At 33.0% G+C, this 20102-nt stretch overlaps 1 non-coding gene across 1 annotated transcript; it reads right to left on the bottom strand.

Annotated features, from left to right (window-relative positions):
• Positions 1-19503: 19503 nt before the first annotated feature.
• Positions 19504-19610, bottom strand: LOC148763209 (small nucleolar RNA R71). The gene has a single exon (XR_016026132.1). It is a non-coding gene; the product is annotated as a small nucleolar RNA R71 (small nucleolar RNA).
• Positions 19611-20102: the final 492 nt, after the last annotated feature.

Below are 20102 nucleotides of genomic sequence, written 5' to 3'. Positions count from 1 at the left end.
AAGCTTACACACTTTGTTATCTGACCTCTGCACTTTATAAATGTCCTCTTTCAATATTCCATTTAGAAAAGCTGATTTAACATCTAAATGAAATATTTTCCAATCCTCCCTTGCTACCAAAGCAATTAATAATTAAACGGTGTCATGTGTCAGAACAGGAGAAAATGTGTCAAAAAAATCAACACCATAGGTCTAAGCATATACCGTTTCACAACCAAACCATCAAGATTTAGCTTGGTTCTATATATCCATTTAACACCAATCACATTTTGATTGCTTGGTCTATCAACTAACTCCCATGTTCCATTCTTCCAAATCATCTGAATTTTTTCATCAATTGCAACTCTCCAGTTTTAATTAACTTGAGCCTCTGCAAAGCTTGTAAGATTTGTCATAGCAAGATTACACCTGTTACAAATATCATTTAGTGACCTTGTACCTCTAATTGCTAATCTTTCATATGCCTAGTCAACTGATTCAACCTCATCATCACCTTGTAGCTACTTATCAACACCAATAAACACATATCACAAGTTTCAACAAATTCACTAATCTAGTTCCAAAAATGCTTTTCATCAAATCTGACATCCTTACCGATAAATACTTTCTCTGACTTTACATCATAAATTAAGGTCACCCTTTAGAAACATCACTATAACCAGCTAGAATTCCCAAAATAGACTTAGGGTCTAACTTTGATCTCTTTTCATTAGGAATCTTAGCATAACACACAACACCTAAAGTTTTAAAGTGTGAAACATTTCGTTTGTGCCCATACCACATTCCAATAGTTGTTTGTCTATCAAAGCCCTTGTATAGACCATATTCAGAATATGATTGGCTATGCCAACAACCTTTGCCTAAAAACTCTTGGGCATACCTGACTGAAACAGTAGGTACATTGCCATCTCGACAAAAGGTTTATTCTTTCTCTCTAAGACTCCATTTTGATGAGCATTATAAGTTATTGTAAGTTGATGCTTAATTCTTTCTTTAACTAACATTTTTTCAAATTCAAAGGCAGTATATTTTAAACCGTTATAAGTTCTTAAAGTCTTAATTTTCTTTGTAGAAAAATTTTCAATAAGAGCTTTGAACTTCAAGAACCAACCTAATGCTTCAGACTTCTATTTAGAAAATATACCTAGCTACACCTGGTCAAATATCAATGAACACAATATAATATTTACTGAGATACAGTGAAGGAGTTCTTATAGGTCCATACAAATCAATATGCACCAATTCAAGTTTGTGCTTAGCACTCCAGCTCCTATGCTTTGGAAAAAACTTCTTGCTTTGCTTTCCAAACTGGCACACTAGACACAGTTTTTCAATTCTGCTAATTTTTGTTAGCCCTTCAATTAATTCATCAGTAAACATTTTAGTCAATGATTTGAAATTAATATGACCAAGTCTTCTATGCCATACTTCAATCATATCTTCTTCACTAATAAAAGCACTATGCTCAGAATTCATTAAATTCAAAGGGTAGCACTTATTCTTCATTTCAACAGTTAAAATCTCGACTCCAACAGGATCAAATGTAGTGCATAACTCACCCTTGAATAGTAATGCATAATTTTTCTTAGCTAGTTGACTAACACTGAGTAAATTTTGATCAGCTTTAAGTATTAAAAATACATGAGAAATATACTAAATACTTGACACAGTGTTGGCAAACATAGTTCCTTTGCCCACAACCTTTAGATACACTCCATTCCAAGCTTGATTTGAGCTATGAAACTTCTATTAAGATCTAAAAACAAATCCTCATTAGCTATAAGTGTCAAGCCTGACCTTATAAAATACTTTCCATGTTATTCATATGATTGGCAATATGTTTGCATACTTGGATAGCCCCGAAAGAAAAATCGTTAAAAGACGACAATGTACCAAATGGTACAATTAAGTTAATTTAAGCCTCGAACTAAATCAAATAGAGAATTTAAAATGAAATTAAGAATATTAAAGTCCTAGAATGGTTTAATATGGTGATTTGGAGTTCGAGGATCAATTTGGAGTCAAACCGAAATTTTTACTGTCCAAGGGCAAAATGGTCATTTGCCACCTAGGGACACAATGGGAATTTTTAGAAAAGAATTTTTTTTTTGGCCCCATTTGACTTATTGGAGTATAATTTGAGGGTTTGGCAGTGAAAAAGTTTAATTCCAGTGATTTCTAGAGTGTAGGGGCAAAATCGTAATTTTACCACACGCGGATAAAATTTGAGATTTTGAGAGAATTTAGATCAAATTTGACAAATTAGAGAATGCTATGAGTATAAGGGATGAAAAATATGTCTATGGGCAATTTTTCAGTTTTTGGGGTAAAAATGTAATTTTTGACTTTTACGGGGGCAAAAGTGTAAATTTTAAAAATTACTCCACCAAGACTTTGGATAATTCTGAGAATTTTATCTAAGCTATGGATATGTGGGACAAGTGTATGGTGAAAATTTGGAAACAAATGGATGGCTAGAATTTAAGGAATTAATAAAACATTAAAAAAATGAATAAAATAATATTATATTATTTTAGCCTTTAAAAAGGTAAAAATTCCAGAATTCTCATCTTCTTCAGCTGTCCAAACCAGGGGAGAAAATGGGGAAAAAAAAAACAAATAAGAACCCTACCTGAAAATTTGGGGAAAATCAAGAGAAATCAAGAAATCAAGTATTAAAAAGATAAATTTCATTGATTTTCCTTGTGATTTTCACTACCCATGCATTTTTTTCTCATTTCCATGCAAAATTAGAAAGTGGGTATGGACACCCATGCTGGCCAAACCTCCATGGATGAGTTTTGAACTTGATTTTTGGTTGATTATAATTGAATTAAGTGATTTTAGTTAAGTTATATTGAAATATAGCAAAAATAAGCTAGAGATATAATTTTCTCCCATTGAAACCCATTATGCCGAATTTTCTAGGGGAATATTGGCTGCTGATCTTGATGTTTATTTGAGGAATTATAATGAATAATGATGAATTATGAGCCTAGAAAAATAATGGGAATTTTTAGAGCAAAAATACAAATTTTTACCCACTAGGGGTATTTTCGTAATTTGCTATCGAGACTGATAATTTGCACCACACTGAGGGACATTAAGTCAATTTGGGTGCAATTGAGGTATAGAAACTGAAAAAAATTAATTTGGAGTTTAAACGGACGCGTATATCAATTTATCTGGTAAAAGACAGAAATAGGCTAACATCGCATTTAGGCAAAAATTTAGACATTTTTGCATTCTATATCAAGCATTAATAGTCTAAATTAGTTTAATTTTAATTTAGTACCAATGTGGTGAATTTCTCGATTTTGTACTGTGTCAAGGTGGTGAGTTCTTCGATAAAGGCAAGGGAATTGCACCCGAAGACCAGTAGTCTGAGTATTTTGAAAATCCCTACTCTAGACACGGTGAGTAACCTTACCATCATTTTAATTATCTAAAGTATGTTTTTATTCGATTTTGGTGAATTTTATGAAAATGAGTTCAAATGGTAAATTTTTATGTTTTGTAAACAAAATGAGTTTAAATGAAAATATTTTATAAATTGTCTTAAAATGAAATAACGATTTTGAAAATAGAGTAATTGGAGACCACTGATATGTTGTAAATTTAAAATTGAATTAATGGCTTATGTTATTATATTGGCATGACTGGCTGGGCTGTGTTTTTTATGAATTGTATGAATTGCTTTATTTTACCCTTGCAGGCTGGGTAGTAATATATTAGCCTTGTCATGCTGTCAAAATTTTATTGTATGGTGGGTTTGACCTGCTGCAGTGGGCTGGATTCTGTGGACTAGCCTATTAGAGGGGCACAGAATCTTGTTATATTTTTACCTCGGTTGGAGAGGCGAGTAGGGTAACTCCCGAGGTATAACTTTTAGAGTTCACTTCACGCCAAACCACCACGTGAAGGGGAACTCGACCAACGCCAAGGAATGACTATGTTTTCAAAATAAAAACATGACTTTCTAATAGCCTTGGCGGACTCAGTTGGGATAGCCCTCGACCAAGGTATCCCAGATAACTGAGTATGATAATAATTTTTGGCATGAGCCAAGCTTTTTAAGAAATTCATAAGCCATACTGATTACTTGCTTTAAATAAATTGATTTCATTTGGTTGAAATAAGTTGAAATATGATAAATTACAGTTTGATGAAATGTTTTAATAGTCTCCTTTTACTCGACTTTAGATATTTTGAGTGATGTTTGTTTACTCATTGGGATTTTATAATCTCACTACCCTCATTTCCACCCATTTCAGGCTCAGAATAGATTGTAGATAACTGATATCGGCGAAGATTACAGTTGAACTTGCCACATCCAAAGACTGTAGGTTCATTTCTTTTGATACTTTTGGTCATTCGTGGGCCCACGTGTCACTGTAAATTAAATTCTATACTTTGGTTATCTGTATTACGGTATGTAAGAATTTACTTTGCTTTTACGCTATAAAAATTATTTATGCAGTGTTCTTAAAATATCGTTTTATGTGAAAATTGAATATTTTAGTTAATATTTTTATTTTATTATGACAGTCATAATTCTATTTTAAACGAATGTTTTAGACATCCAAAATTATTTTTGATTATGAATATGTGTTTTCCACTTACATACTATATTTTTAGATGATTTTGAGATTTTTGAGATAAATGACCAAAATACCCCTGTGAGACAAAAATTATTATTTTATTTGTTTAAGTTGGAAATAGTTTAAAATCTTTTAGAATGTGGTATTTGGAAACAATTACCCACAGGGGAAATGAGAAGCTGATATTAAAGCCTTGCGGGGTTCCGGTTGACATTTCTGGTGATGAATGTCGATCGAGACGTCGCGGCAGTTGTCACTGGCTCAATAGGAGTTTCGGGTCGTGACAATTAAGTTGGTATCAGAGCTTTTGGTTTTAAAGATTAGAGTTTTAGGTTTAAAGTTATTTTAAAGCTGTTTTAAAAATTTACAGTGTCAATGTGGCCCCGAGTTAAGTTAGGTTAGGTTGAATAAAATACATGCATAAGCATATAGAGCCTGACGTTGCCTAAACTCACTTTGTTCCCTCTTATAGATTATTATGTCTCCTCGACGCGAACAACCACCTATAACTAGATCAGCTGGGAGGGGAAGAGGTCGTTTCCAACGTCGTCTGTTAGGTGCAATAGAGGAGGAATCGACTGCATCCACCATTCGGGCAGCACCTGCTGCTGAACAGACCGAGACTCCTCCACATCCTCCACCTCCTCTGCCACTTACTAGTATTCCTGCTATGCCTCTTGAGGCAATTTAGGCATTAGCAGCCTTCTTTACTGCTATTGCTGGCCAGGCTCAGGTTGGTCAAGCTCTTCCTACAGTTCCTCTAGCTACTCCTTCAGTACCACCATCCCCACCTCTTGTCCCACCACCAGTGCTAGATGTTTCTGATTCTAAGAAGCTTAAAGAGGCTAGGTAACATAGTTGTGTTTCTTTTATGGGTAAGTCGGACGCAACCGTGGCTAAAGAGGTGGTGCGAATGGCTTTAAGAGCTGGGAAGCTTGCGAATGAAAATAAGAGTCTGCGAGCTGAGTTAGCAAAAAGGAGAAATCTAAGTGTATCTTCTAGTCAGCCACCAAACAGGGGCAAAAACTCCTCTATTTCAGGAAGTTCACGTAGATGCAGAAATTGTGGGAATTATCATGTTGGGCCGTGCAGAGGGCCTGCACGATGTTTTCGTTGTGATCAACCGGGTCACATTAGGATAGCTTGCCCACAATTAGGACGGGCTACGGTAGCTGCTCCATCTCCACCAGCTCATACGGATATGCAGAGGAGAGATTCCTCTAGATTGCAACCAAGACAAGGATGATTTTGACATACCACCAAGGGTAGATTAAATATGTTGAAATTAGTGCTCTAATAAAGTACATATGATAGAAAGCTAGTTTGTAAGTTGTAGTTTTCATGATCATGAAATATATAAAGATTATCAATATATGGACATACATTTGGAGTTGTAATTTACAAGTTTGAAGTATTTAAGATATGATTAAATGGAATTAGCATTAGTTAAGATACGTAAATCTTTTAATTAATTTCTATGGAGTATGCGTGATAGTAGAATGGAGGAACATCGTGCAGTGATGCTATATGGTGAAATCACTATATAATATGGAAAGGGTATTTTCGAGTGGGATTTATTGACTGATGATAAGTGATGAGCAATTTGAGATACATGTAGCTATGAATAAATTTGGAGATTTTTGCTTAAGCAAACTTGTATTAAATGTTATGGTAATGATATATGAATGCTAGTGGCAAAATAAATACGTTAAATCAATGTTTTGATCGCACACTTGTGATAGAAAGTTAGTCTTGCTAATTGTGGTATAGACTCGAACGGAAGCCACACGATTGTGAATAATTGAGGTAGTAGCTTTAAAGGTGGAAGAGTTGCTAAGATAAAGTGAATTCAAACCGTTGCAACGCCACAGTTCTGACTATTAAACGCTGTCACGTTAAGAACCCCTAATGGCTAGAAAGCAAGAGCAAATTAAGAGTGGCATGAAGATGAAACTCACGAGTTGAAGAATGGTCATTGGTTTTCATGCTAAGCTTTGTTGTTTGGAGTCTTAAGTGCATTGGGAGGTATTAAGATAAAGATGATGAGTGAAATTGCAGAGTTTTTTTTTATTGCCTTATATATATTGGCATGTAAGAGAAAGAAAAGTTAGATAATTTTTGAGATGGCTACATAAAAATAAATTAACATGTGGAGTGTTAAGATGAATAATATGATGACTGAAGTCAAATCTTAAGAAATAAAGAAGACAAAAGATTAAGTCTTGTTAAAGACTAAAAAGGAAGCGATCGAAAGGTTAGATGAATGTATGAGATACTGATAAGAGATGTCAATACCAAGTGAGGAAAATGTAAATAAAGATTTCAATAATGATATAGCAAATGAGTTTATATAGAATATTGTTATGAGAATATACTGATCTTGTCTTGACCTTGTTGAAAGGAAAGGATTAGTAACAACACAAGTAAACTAGGTGACATGCTAGAAACCCATGGAGATAAATTGAAGCATGAGTAATTGGGCATGCCTTTATGGAAATGATATACTTGGTGTATAAAAGAGTAAATAAGTGATTAAGTGTTTCAAGAATGTTTACACGCCCTTGAGAAAGAATTATAAGTTATACATGATGAGCATAAGATGCGTGACTTTGAAACTTGCTAAGGAGCCAAATGGCTAAGTTATGGGTTAAATGATCATATGTTGTGAGACATAAATTTAAAATAAATATCCCTAAGGAAATACTCAAGAGAAGTTCTGCCATGGATCTTGTGAAAGCAAGCACTAAGTTATGTAGTTATAAAAAGGAAGCTATAAGCTGAGAGTGGTATAAGTATTAACATTAAAAAGTACTTGAGGAGAATTTAGTTTCAAGTCTTGTAATTTCAAGTACAATTTGTAAATTAGTTAAGGAAGAATGATGTTATATTCATATGAAAGAGTGGAATAAAGGATGATAGAAGTTAACCCTGATAATGAAGTCAGATAATGAAACTTTCTTAATATATTATGGGAATTGGAATTCGAAAATGCGTGAGGCATACATGATTCAAATGAATCTGAGTTTTAAGTGACAAATCAATATCGAAATGCAATAAGGATACAATATATAGGAGACATGAAGGATAATCGAGGAATAAGGATGACTTTTAGGAATTGTAGTTTTGCATAAGATGCAATGATCCAGTCAAGATAAATTTTTGAGATACCAATGGGATTATAAAACATACACGCATAATTGATTATAATTCAATGGAGATGACATTGTGATGCAATGATATACAGTACAAGAAAACTTAAGCATATAATTGGAAATGATAAGAAGAGAATATAAGTATATAAATGATGAGGAACTATGCACAGGCATGATGAGAATTTGTATGAATTATGAAGATTATTCTATTGAATCTTGATTGTGGATGGGAATGAATTAAGAGAAATTAGTCTGAAGGCATTTAAAAACAAAGACTCGTATACATAATGAGGAATATAGACATTTGAATGTACATGTATATGTATGTGTGGAGTAGTGATGTACCAATTAAAATGAATAATGGTTTTAGTGGTTCGAGATTTGAACTCAATATATTTGATGAGTTGTATAGATAATGTAACGATTAAGAATCTTATCAAAAGATGATTTATGGTGACCTAAGGAATTTTGGAGAAATAGTTAAGGGAATATAATCTATAGTACGATTAAGCCATATGAGATGGATTAATAGGATTAAGAAGATTGAAATTTCCTAAATGCAAAGTAAACATGAAATATGTAGAAATAATTAAAGCCATTAATTTTCCCGAACGCTGAGGATATGTACAGGAATGAGTATGGCGTGTTAATGATATTGTAAACTACACAATAGTGTATGAGGATAGGATGAATGAATGACAGTCGAGAAGTTTGATATGGAATGAAGTAATAAGATAGTGTTTGGTATACCTAAATAAGAATAAAATGCGATCGAAATTGGTATGATTGAGATGCAGTTATGGTTCAAGCTTAATGATAGTAATAGAAGCATGCTTGGTGTCTCGATATAAGAGATCATAATTGTGAAGGTTATTGTTGATCTGATTTTAAAGGATAATAATAGACATAAGCGAAGTACTTGAGTTGAATTAGAGGTAAATGAGGTAAACAAATCGAAATTCCCTATAAAGAGGAGGACATAAGAAGTCGAGCATTTGATGAGAAAAAAATACCCCCACCTTTTCTTTGAGTTTAGTACATGAAATTTTGAGGTCAAAATTTTATTTTAAGGGGGGTAGTGTTGTCAAGCCTGACCTTATAAAATACTTTCCATGTCATTCATATGATTGACAATATGCTTGCATACTTGGATAGCCCCGCAAGAAAAATCGTTAAAAGACGACAATGTACCAAATGGTACAATTAAGTTAATTTAAGCCTCGAACTAGATCAAATAGAGAATTTAAAATAAAATTAAGAATATTAAAGTCCCAGAATAGTTTAATATGGTGATTTGGAGTTCGAGGATCAATTTAGAGTCAAACCGAAATTTTTACTATCAAGGGACAAAATGGTCATTTGCCACCTAGGGACACAATGGGAATTTTTAGAAAAGAATTTTTTTTTTGGCCCCATTTGACTTATTGGAGTATAATTTGAGGGTTTGGCAGTGAAAAGGTTTAATTCCAGTGATTTCTAGAGTGTAGGGGCAAAATCGTAATTTTACCACCTGCAGACAAAATTTGAGATTTTGAGAGAATTTAGATCAAATTTGACAAATTAGAGAATGGTATGAGCATAAGGGATGAAAAATATGTCTATGGGCAATTTTTCAGTTTTTGGGGTAAAAATGTAATTTTTGACTTTTACGGGGGCAAAAGTGTAAATTTCAAAAATTACTCCACCAAGACTTTGGATAAGTCTGGGAATTTTATCTAAGCTATGGATATGTGGGACAAGTGTATGGTGAACATTTGGAAACAAATGGATGGCTAGAATTTAAGGAATTAATAAAACATTAAAAAAATGAATAAAATAATATTATATTATTTTAGCCTTTAAAAAGGTAAAAATTCCAGAATTCTCATCTTCTTCAGCTGTCCAAACCAGGGGAGAAAGGGGGGAAAAAAAATAAATAAGAACCCTACCTGAAAATTTGGGGAAAATCAAGAGAAATCAAGAAATCAAGCATTGAAAAGGTAAATTTCATAGATTTTCCTTGTAATTTTCACTACCCATGCATTTTTTTCTCATTTCCATGAAAAATTAGAAAGTGGGTATGGACACCCATGCTGGCCAAACCTCCATGGATGAGTTTTGAACTTGATTTTTGGTTGATTATAATTGAATTAAGTGATTTTAGTTAAGTTAAATTGAAATATAGCAAAAATAAGCTAGAGATATAATTTTCTCCCATTGAAACCCATTATGCCGAATTTTCTAGGGGAATATTGGCTGATGATCTTGATGTTTATTTGAGTAATTATGATGAATAATGATTAATTATGAGCCTAGAAAAATAATGAGAATTTTTGGAGCAAAAATACAAATTTTTACCCACTAGGGGTATTTTCGTAATTTGCTATCGAGACTGATAATTTGCACCACACTGAGGGACATTAAGTCAATTTGGGTGCAATTGAGGTATAGAAACTGAAAAAAATTAATTTAAAGTTTAAACGGACGCGTATATCAATTTATCTGGTAAAAGATCGAAATAGGCTAACACTGCATTTAGGCAAAAATTTAGACATTTTTGCATTCTATATCAAGCATTAGTAGTCTAAATTAGTTTAATTTCAATTTAGTACCAATGTGGTGAATTTCTCGATTTTGTACTGTGTCAAGGTGGTGAGTCCTCCGATAAAGGCAAGGGAATTGCACCCGAGGACCAGTAGTCTGAGTATTTTGAAAATCCCTACTCTAGACACGGTGAGTAACCTTACCATCATTTTAATTATCTAAAGTATGTTTTTATTCGGTTTTGGTGAATTTTATGAAAATGAGTTCAAATGGTAAATTTTTATGTTTTGTAAACAAAATGAGTTTAAATGAAAATATTTTATAAATTGTCTTAAAACGAAATAACGATTTTGAAAATAGAGTAATTGGAGACCACTGATATGTTGTAAATTTAAAATTGAATTAATGGCTTATGTTATTATATTGGCATGACTGGCTAGGCTGTGTTTTTTATGAATTGTATGAATTGCTTTATTTTACCCTTGCAGGCTGGGTATTAATATATTAGCCCTGTCATGCTGTCAAAATTTTATTGTATGGTGGGTTTGACCTGCTGCAGTGGGCTAGATTCTGTGGACTAGCCTATTAGAGGGGCACAGAATCCTGTTATATTTTTACCTCGGTTGGAGAGGCGAGTAGGGTAACTCCCGAGGTATAACTTTTAGAGTTCACTTCACGCCAAACCACCACGTGAAGGGGAACTCGGCCAACGCCAAGGAATGGCTATGTTTTCAAAATAAAAACATGACTTTCTAATAGCCTTGGCGGACTCAGTTGGGATAGCCCTCAGCCAAGGTATCCTAGATAACTGAGTATGATAATAATTTTTGGCATGAGCCAAGCTTTTTAAGAAATTCATAAGCCATACTGATTACTTGCTTTAAATAAATTGATTTCATTTGGTTGAAATAAGTTGAAAGATGATAAATTACAGTTTGATGAAATATTTTAATAGTCTCTTTTTACTCGACTTTAGATATTTTGAGTGATGTTTGTTTACTCATTGGGATTTTATAATCTCACTACCCTCATTTCCACCCATTTCAGGCTTAGAATATATTGTAGATAACTGATATCGGCGAGGATTACAGTTGAACTTGCCACATCCAAAGACTGTAGGTTCATTTCTTTTGATACTTTTAGTCATTCGTGGGCCCACGTGTCACTGTAAATTAAATTCTATACTTTGGTTATCTGTATTACGGTATGTAAGAATTTACTTTGCTTTTACGCTATAAAAATTATTTATGCAGTGTTCTTAAAATATCGTTTTATGTAAAAATTGAATATTTTATTTAATATTTTTATTTTATTATGACAGTCATAATTCCATTTTAAACGAATGTTTTAGACATCCAAAATTATTTTTGATTATGAAATATGTGTTTTCCACTTACATACTATATTTTTAGATGATTTTGAGATTTTTGAGATAAATGACCAAAATACCCTTGTGGGACAAAAATTATTATTTTATTTGTTTAAGTTGGAAATAGTTTAAAATCTTTTAGAATGTGGTATTTGGAAACAATTACCCACAGGGGAAATGAGAAGCTGATATTAAAGCCTTGCAGGGTTCCGGTTGACATTCCGGGTGATGAATGTCGATCGAGACGTCGCGACGGTTGTCACGGGCTCAATAGGAGTTTCGGGTCGTGACAATAAAATCGTTAAAACAACACTATCTAGCAACCACACATTTCTTTTATTTGAATCACCCCTTACTTGGCCATGAATAACATTTTTTTCATTTTCTTCAGTTTTCTCAGCCACTATGGCCTTGTTCTCAACACCTTTTTCCCTGGCTTTACAAGCTTTTTTATCACGACCCGGAACTCCCATCGAGCCCGTGACAATGGTCGCGACGTCCCGATAAACATTCATTACCCGAAATATCAATCGAAACCTTGCAAGGCTTAATATCAGTTTTTCTCGCTTCCCCCGTGAGTATTAATTACTAAAATCATGTTTTGAGATATTATAAACTATTTCCAATTCAAAACAATTAAAAAAATAAATTTTTCCTCACAAGGGCATTTTGGTCATTTTTCCTCTAAGGTCTCAAAATCCGCTAAAAATATAGTAAGCGAGTACAAAACACGTAATTCATAGTCAAAAATAAGTTTAAACATCTAAAAACATTCATTTAAAATGAAATTATGATTATTTGAATATGATAAAAATATTCAATAAAATATTATATTTTCTTATAAAATAATATTTATAGAATTTTATGTAAATAATTTTTGTAGCGTAAAAGTTAAATAAATTCATACATACTATAATACAGTAAGCTAAAGTATTTAATTTAATTTACAATAATAAGTGGACCCTCGACTAAAAAAAAGTAAAGAGGACTATAAACTTACAGTTTGAAGAATGCAAACCCAACGGTAGTCCTTGATGAGATCAGCTATCTACAGTCTAATCTAAGCCTGAAATGGAGGGAAAGGAGAGTGGTGAGATTATAAAATCCCAGTGAGTAAACAAACATCATTCAAAAGATCTAAAGTCTGAGTAAAAGGAGACTATTAAAACATTTCATTCAAATATGTTTTTCATAACATAAGTATTCATTTCATTTAAATAGTCAACATGGCTTATGAATATTTTAAAAGCTTAGCTCCTGCCAAAATCATTCTCGAGGATACCTTGGACAAGGCATCTAACCGAGTCAGCCAAGACTGTTAAAAATTCGTATACGCGAAAACATATTTTTAGTTTGAAAAAACACAACCGTTCCTTGGCGTTAGCGGAGTTCATCGTCATGAGGTGGTTCGGCGTGACGTAGACTCTAACCATACCTCAGGAGATACCCTACGCACCTCTTCGACTGAGGTACGTATATATATATCTGGATTCTGTGCCCCTCTAATAGGCTGGTCCACAAAATCTGCCCACTGCAGCAAGCAAAACCCACCATATAATAAAATTTTAACAACATGACAAGGCTAATATAATACTACCCAGCCTGCAAGGGTAAAATAAAATAATTCATACAATTCATAAAACACAGCCCAACAGTCATGCCAACACAATAACAATATAACATAAGCCATCAATTTTCAATCATAAATTTACAACATACCAGTGGTCTCCAATTACTCTATTTTCAAAATCGTTATTTCGTTTCAAGACAATTTATAAAGTCTTTTCATTTAAACACATTTTGTTTACAAAACATAAAAATTTACCATTTGAACTCATTTTTATAAAATTCACCAAAACCGAATAAAAACATACTTTAGATAATTAAAATGATGGTAAGGTTACTCATAATATCTAAAGTGACGATTTTCGAAATACTCAGACTACTGGTCCTCGGATGTAATTCCCTTGCCTTTATCAAAGGACTCACCACCTTGACTCAGTATAAAATCAAAAATTTCACCACATTGGTACTAAATTGAAACTAAACTAATTTAGACTACTAATGCATTATATGGAATGCAAAATGTCTGATTAATCGCTTAAATGTAATATTCGACCTAAGTTACACTATACTCGGTCTAATCGGTTAAAATCTTCAATTTAACTCCAAATCAATTCTTTTCACTTTCTACACTCCAATTATACCTAAATTACCTCAGTGATTGCGAATGAGGTTCAATTTATCAGTCACGAGTCAATAATCACACATGTCTATATGTTAAGCAAAAATTTAGATTTTCACACCAAAATTTCCCATTTAATTTCTAGCCTCACCAAACATCAAATATCACCAAAGTATCATGAAATATCATCAAATTCAGTCACAATATTCTCCCTAAAAAAATCGGCTATTAATGAGTGATGGGGAAAATTAATTCTTTTCTTATTGTTTTGTTTCTAAACATGCTAAACTAACTAAAAACACTAACATATCTCAAAATCAAATCAATCCAACATCTTTCTCTCTCCTTACCCATTTTGACAAACCATGAATTCATCATGAAAACATGTAATTGAAGCATGGAAAATAAGGAGAAATGCTTAAGGAAAATAGATTTCAAGCTTAAGTTGAAAAATCCTACCATTTTCACTTGTTTTCCTTGATTTTCCACACTTTTTCTCTTGAAATGCTTCACCTAGGGTTTGTTCTTCCTTTCTTTCCCTCTCTTCCTTGCTTGGCCAAATATTTGGAGAGATAATGGGCTGATTTATGCTGATTTTTAAGTTAAATAATAAAATATCCTAAGCTTGACACTTGTCATTTTCTAATTAGTCCATTTTTAAAACTTTAAAATTTTTAAACCTTTTATCTCCACCACATGATTAGTCAAAGGTCAAAAATTGAGGATAAGGGAAGACCATGTGCTGGACAAATGTCCTGGTGGTGGAAAATTACTATTTTGCCCCTGGGGTGTCAAAATTACCATTTTACCCCTATGCTCCGTAAAATACCAAGACTACAATTTTTTTTTTCACTTCTCAACCTCAAATCATACTCCAATAAGTCAAATGAGGCCAAAAGCATTTTCTAAAAATTATCATTTTGTCCCCAAGTGGCAAATGACCATTTTACCCCTAAATTGTGAAAATTTTAGTTTGACTCCAAATTGATCCTCAAACTCCGAATTACCATTTTGAGTCATCTCTGAACTGTGAAGCTCTTAATTTCGCCTTAAAATTCCTATTTGATCTAGTTCGAGGCTTCGATCAACTTTGTTGTACCTCTAGGAACAATACCGACTTTTGTTGATTTTTCGGGGCTCTCCTAGTATGTAAACATGCTATCCATCACATGTATATCATGAAAAGTATTTTATAAGGTCAGGCTTTACATTTTTCCACATATCCAACTTGATCACAGGCTTTGCACTTCACGTAAGGTTTGTACCAATAATTCCTAAGAGTGTGATTAGTCTTCTTGCAATGGGTACATGGAGGATATTTGTCATTTGTTTTTCCCTGTTTACCATCACCTACTTTACTGCCTTTGTTACTAAGCTTCTTTGAACCCTCATCTTTGATCCTTAAGCCTTTGGTTTGGTTTGAACAACCAAAGCATTTTCAGTTAGATCTTCAACTCTGCAAGCTCTCCTCGACTCTTGAGTAATCAAAGCACTAATCAACTCATTAACAAAGATACTAGTCAGATCTTTTGAATCTTCTAGAGAAGATATTTTGGCTTCAAACCTCTTTGGAATACTAACTAGAATTTTATTTACCACTCTTTTTTCAGTTACCTCTTCCCTTAATATTTTAAGTTGACTCATAAATCTCAGCAACTTATCAATATACTCTTGAATATTCTCATCTTCCCTCATCCTCAATAGTTCAAATTGTCTAGAAAGATTCAATACTTAGATTGCCTTGGTTCGATCACTCCCCTAGTGTTCTTATTTCAAGTTGTCCCAAACCTATTTAGGATCTTCATAGTTCATAATCTTGGTATAGATAGCCTCTAACACAACTGACTACAAGCATATGAGAGCTTTATAATGTTTAGCTGCTTCTTCAGAATGTTGTTTAATTTAGGCCAACATGGGGTTGGCATGCCTCTATACCAAAATCACTCCAGTCTCAACAACATCCCAAAGGTCAAATGCATTCAAATATGAATGCATATTGACTACCCATAATGGATAATTGGCACCATTAAATATAGGAGGGGTTGAAGCACTAAAACTAGCAGTAGCCATATTCAGCTATGAAAAAATCATTAATTTTTGAAAGACTAAAAACTAGAAATCAAATTATAAGTCTTTTAAGAACAATTGCTCTGATACCATGTTGTGATTTCTAGAATTTCAAAGAAAAGAGTTTTTTAGAAAAAAGAGAGAGAAAGTAAAGAATTAGAGGAGACATTGAAATTCAAAATTGGGGGAAAGCCCAACCAACCGCTCATTCATCACATTTTGTATTCATATCCATACAAGATAACAAACACTAAAGATATAGCCTTGAAAGATATGAACTCCTAAACATTAAAGGTGCATTGCGTGTTATGCATTGAACACTGTGCTCTTTGACGACTAATAAACTAATGACAAAGAAGAAGAAAACAGCAAGTAAATGTTACCATATAAGAAATACAAACAACAGACAAAATATTGAAATACGACATAACACTCTTGCGTTTTACTTACAACAAACATTAAACACAAAACAAAAAGAACTTAAATGACATAAATAACACACGTATTGATACTTGAACTTAGTAACGTTAATACGTTACCATTTTGGACATTATAAAACCCCTTTCAAGCTTTCAAATACTGTTCCTTCCTGCCACATGATCTGTTAGTTCACTTCACTAGATTTTTGACCATTCTTCAATAGAGCTGAACTTTTTACTATCAAAGGAACTCTTCTCATATTTGTAGCCTTTAGGTGGGTCAATTCCCATCACCTTGTCTTAGAAAGTGACTCCATTACAACTATCAAGTGGGTTGAGCATCATGATGCTACACCATGGAAACATAGTAAACAAAATTTTCACATCATTAATTAGTAAGCTTAAAGAATGGCATATTCAACATATCCCTAGATCTGCAAATAATGTTATGGATTTTCTTGCCAAGTCAAGGATTGAAAGAGAGATTGACATGCTGATGATCAATCACTTTGATGGGTGAATTTTGTCTTTGGTCTTGCTTCTGTCTCTTTCTCTCTTGGGTTGTTTAAGGTGTGTCCCCTTTTGATTTGTTTCCATGTTCTTGATGTTTTGGTGCAATTTGTTGTGATCTTGTTTTGATTTGGGTGGATGTTTGTACTTTCTTTTGATTTCTCTTATTGAGGCATCTTTGCTAAATTCATTTTGATCGATGTGGAGTTGTGGATGTGTTTTCTGGCTCTTTTCACTGGCATGGTTGGTACTTTGATTTGTACTGATTTGCTTCTTGAAGATGGAAAAAGTGGGTTGTTGTGTATGGTCTCAAGGGTGAGGTGTGTGCTATGTTTTTTGCTCTTCCAAATGAGTGGGAATCTAGTTTATGGCTCGTTCATGTATTTTTTATTTTCATGAGCTTTATGTGAATTGCTCTTTGTTGTCACAAGTCTTTGTCTTCGCTTGACTAAGGACTTTTTGCAGCATGCTTATATATCTTGGATTATGAATATACATTTTTTGCCTTTAAAAGAAATTCTTTGAAAAATAATATCTTGATCACCAATATTCATAAATGTGATAATTCTATTTTATATAATTATTTTAGTCCAATTTTGTTATTAATTATTAGCTAAGTCTTCAATTTTCAATTATAATTTACTTATTTTTAGTTATTTTTATAATTATTTTATTTTTAAATAAGTTATTTTAATTTTATGTTATTTCTTTTAATTTGATTGTTATTTATTAGTTTTAATATTTTTCGTAGGAGCTAAAGGAATTGAGCTTAATTTTGGAAAGTAGGGTGTTAAAAGACCCGAAAGTTTGTTTGCATATGCTTCAATGTTTTGGCCATAACTCGTGTTACAGAGCTCCAAATGATGTGATTCTTGAACTATGGGAAAGATAAGAGACAGAGCTACAACTTTCATAGATTACTTTATCTAGTTCTACCTTGAAGATAGAGAAAATCATGTCAAAAATTGGTTGGATGTACAGTGCTAGGAATGGAAATTTTTAAAGATTAATAATCGATTTTTTGGGCCTCTCATTACACTTTTAAGCCCAATTCAATTATAGGTTAACTTAGGGAGCTATAGGTTAAGTTTATTAGTATAAATAGGATATTTTTAAGAACATTAGGGAAGATAACTTTTGGGAGACTTAAGAAACTAGAAGTTGAGGCTAAAACTTGGAGAGCAAGGTGGCAAATCTATTTGTTTGGTTTTTTTCCTTGGCTTTTACTTTTCTTGTTACTCTCAATGGTTGAATTATATACAATGTTATTTGTCTTTTCGATCATGAATAGCTTATTTTCTTTTTCTAGGATTGCAATTGAACTCACATGTAATCAAAATTTTTATCTTTCTCTTGTTTTTTTTTAATGGGGTTTGAATTGTTTATTCCAATTTATTCTTAACGCTTTTAATTGCTTGGCCACCAATTAAATTGATTTAGGAACCTAAACAAACTTGGGAAAGGGAGTTTAGTATGGATTAAAATTGGTATAGCATATGATCATATTAATTGATTTGCATATAGGATAGGGATATACCTATAGGCCATATGTAGCCAGATTAGAGCTTGAACTTAATGAAACTGTTTTAATTTCAATTCACATAGAGATATAGTGTTTTGGTTAAAATATATATTTTTATAAGATGAGTCGAGAGACCCTTATAAATAATTTAAGACTTTAGGTTAACAATTCAACCTATTGAAATAAGTTAAGGAAGAGAGGTAAGATTTAGATGAAGTGTGAGGCATATTGTAATCCTAGGCTTGTTTGAATTGATATTTACTCAAGTTTTATTATTTTGATTTTCTTAGTTTAAATTTTGGTTAAGTACTTTTAGTTAGTCAATTTAATTATTTGATATTGATTGTTTGGATAAGATTAAATTGTTATAATTTTAGTACTTAGTAAAGTTTTAGATCAATTCTCTATGGGATCGATACTCTGCTTGCTTATATACAATCTATTTGATACCTATACTTGCATAGTAGAATTTTAACTGACAAGTTTTTGACGCTGTTGCTGGGGAATTGTTTCTAGAATTTATATTAATACTAATACCAAGCAATTTAGTTTTCCGTCAAATTTTGTTTTTGTTGTTTTAATATTAGATTTTGTTTGCTTGTAGATATCTTTGGTCATTGTATGCAAAGAAGAAACAACATGAATCTTGTTCTTTTTTATCCTGAGATGGAAAGAACTTTCAAAAGACGTCGAAGGGAGAATTTGTAAGTTGTAGCTTTAAATCACACAATGGCTGAGGATAACAATAACAAAGGCAATAATGCCATTAATCTGGTTCCCAAAGCAAATAGAGCACTGCGAGATTATGTTGTTCCTCTTTTGCAAGGTTTGCACCAAAGCATTTAAAGACCTTCCATCAATGCGAATAATTTCAAAATTAAACCAACTTACATTCAGATGATTCAGTCTTTAGTCCAATTTGGTGGGTTACCTAGTGATGATCCTAATTCTCATTGGATAAATTTCCTGGAGATTTGCGATACCTTTAAATACAATGGAATAACTGATGATGCTATTAGATTGAGACTGTTTTCATTTTCTCTGAGGGATAAAGCAAAAAACTGGCTTAATTCACTACTTATTGGCTTTATCACTACATGGGAGGACTTGGCTCATAAGTTTCTCGCAAAGTTCTTCCCGCCTGCAAAGATTGCAAAGATGAGGAATGATATCACCTCATTCACACAATTTGATGGTAAGTTCTTGTATGAAGCCTAGGAGAGGTTTAAAGAACTACTGAGAAGATGTCCATATCATGGGATTCCTGATTGGTTGCAAGTTCAAGCATTCTACAATGGGTTGGTTGAGTCAATAAAAACCATAATTGATGCTGGTGGTGGTGGGGCATTAATGAGTAAGAATGCTGCAGATGCTTATAATTTGTTAAAAAATATGGCCTCAAATAATAATCAATGGCCTTTAGAAAGGTCAAGTCCAAGAAATATTATTGGAGCTTGTGAAATTGATGCACTTGGCACCTTAACTGCTTAAGTAACTGCACAAGTGGCTGCATTGTTCAAGAAGTTTGACACATTGAGAGATCATTCAGTTCAAAATTCATTAGTAGTTTGTAAGATGTGTGGAGATGGCCATTCAAATGATCGATGTCCATACAATTATGAATCAGTCCAGCTTGTGGGAAACTTCAATAGACAGCAGAATAACCCATACTCCAATACTTATAATCCTAGTCAGAGAAACCACCCCAACTTTTCAGGGAATAACAATGCAAGGCTTCCAATCCAAAACCCATA

The sequence above is a fragment of the Theobroma cacao genome, chromosome 4 (genome assembly GCF_053813885.1).
Source record: "Theobroma cacao isolate CCN51 chromosome 4, ASM5381388v1, whole genome shotgun sequence".
NCBI lineage: Eukaryota > Viridiplantae > Streptophyta > Magnoliopsida > Malvales > Malvaceae > Theobroma > Theobroma cacao.
Note: the sequence above shows the minus strand (reverse complement) of the source record. Positions and strands in the feature narration are given on the sequence as shown.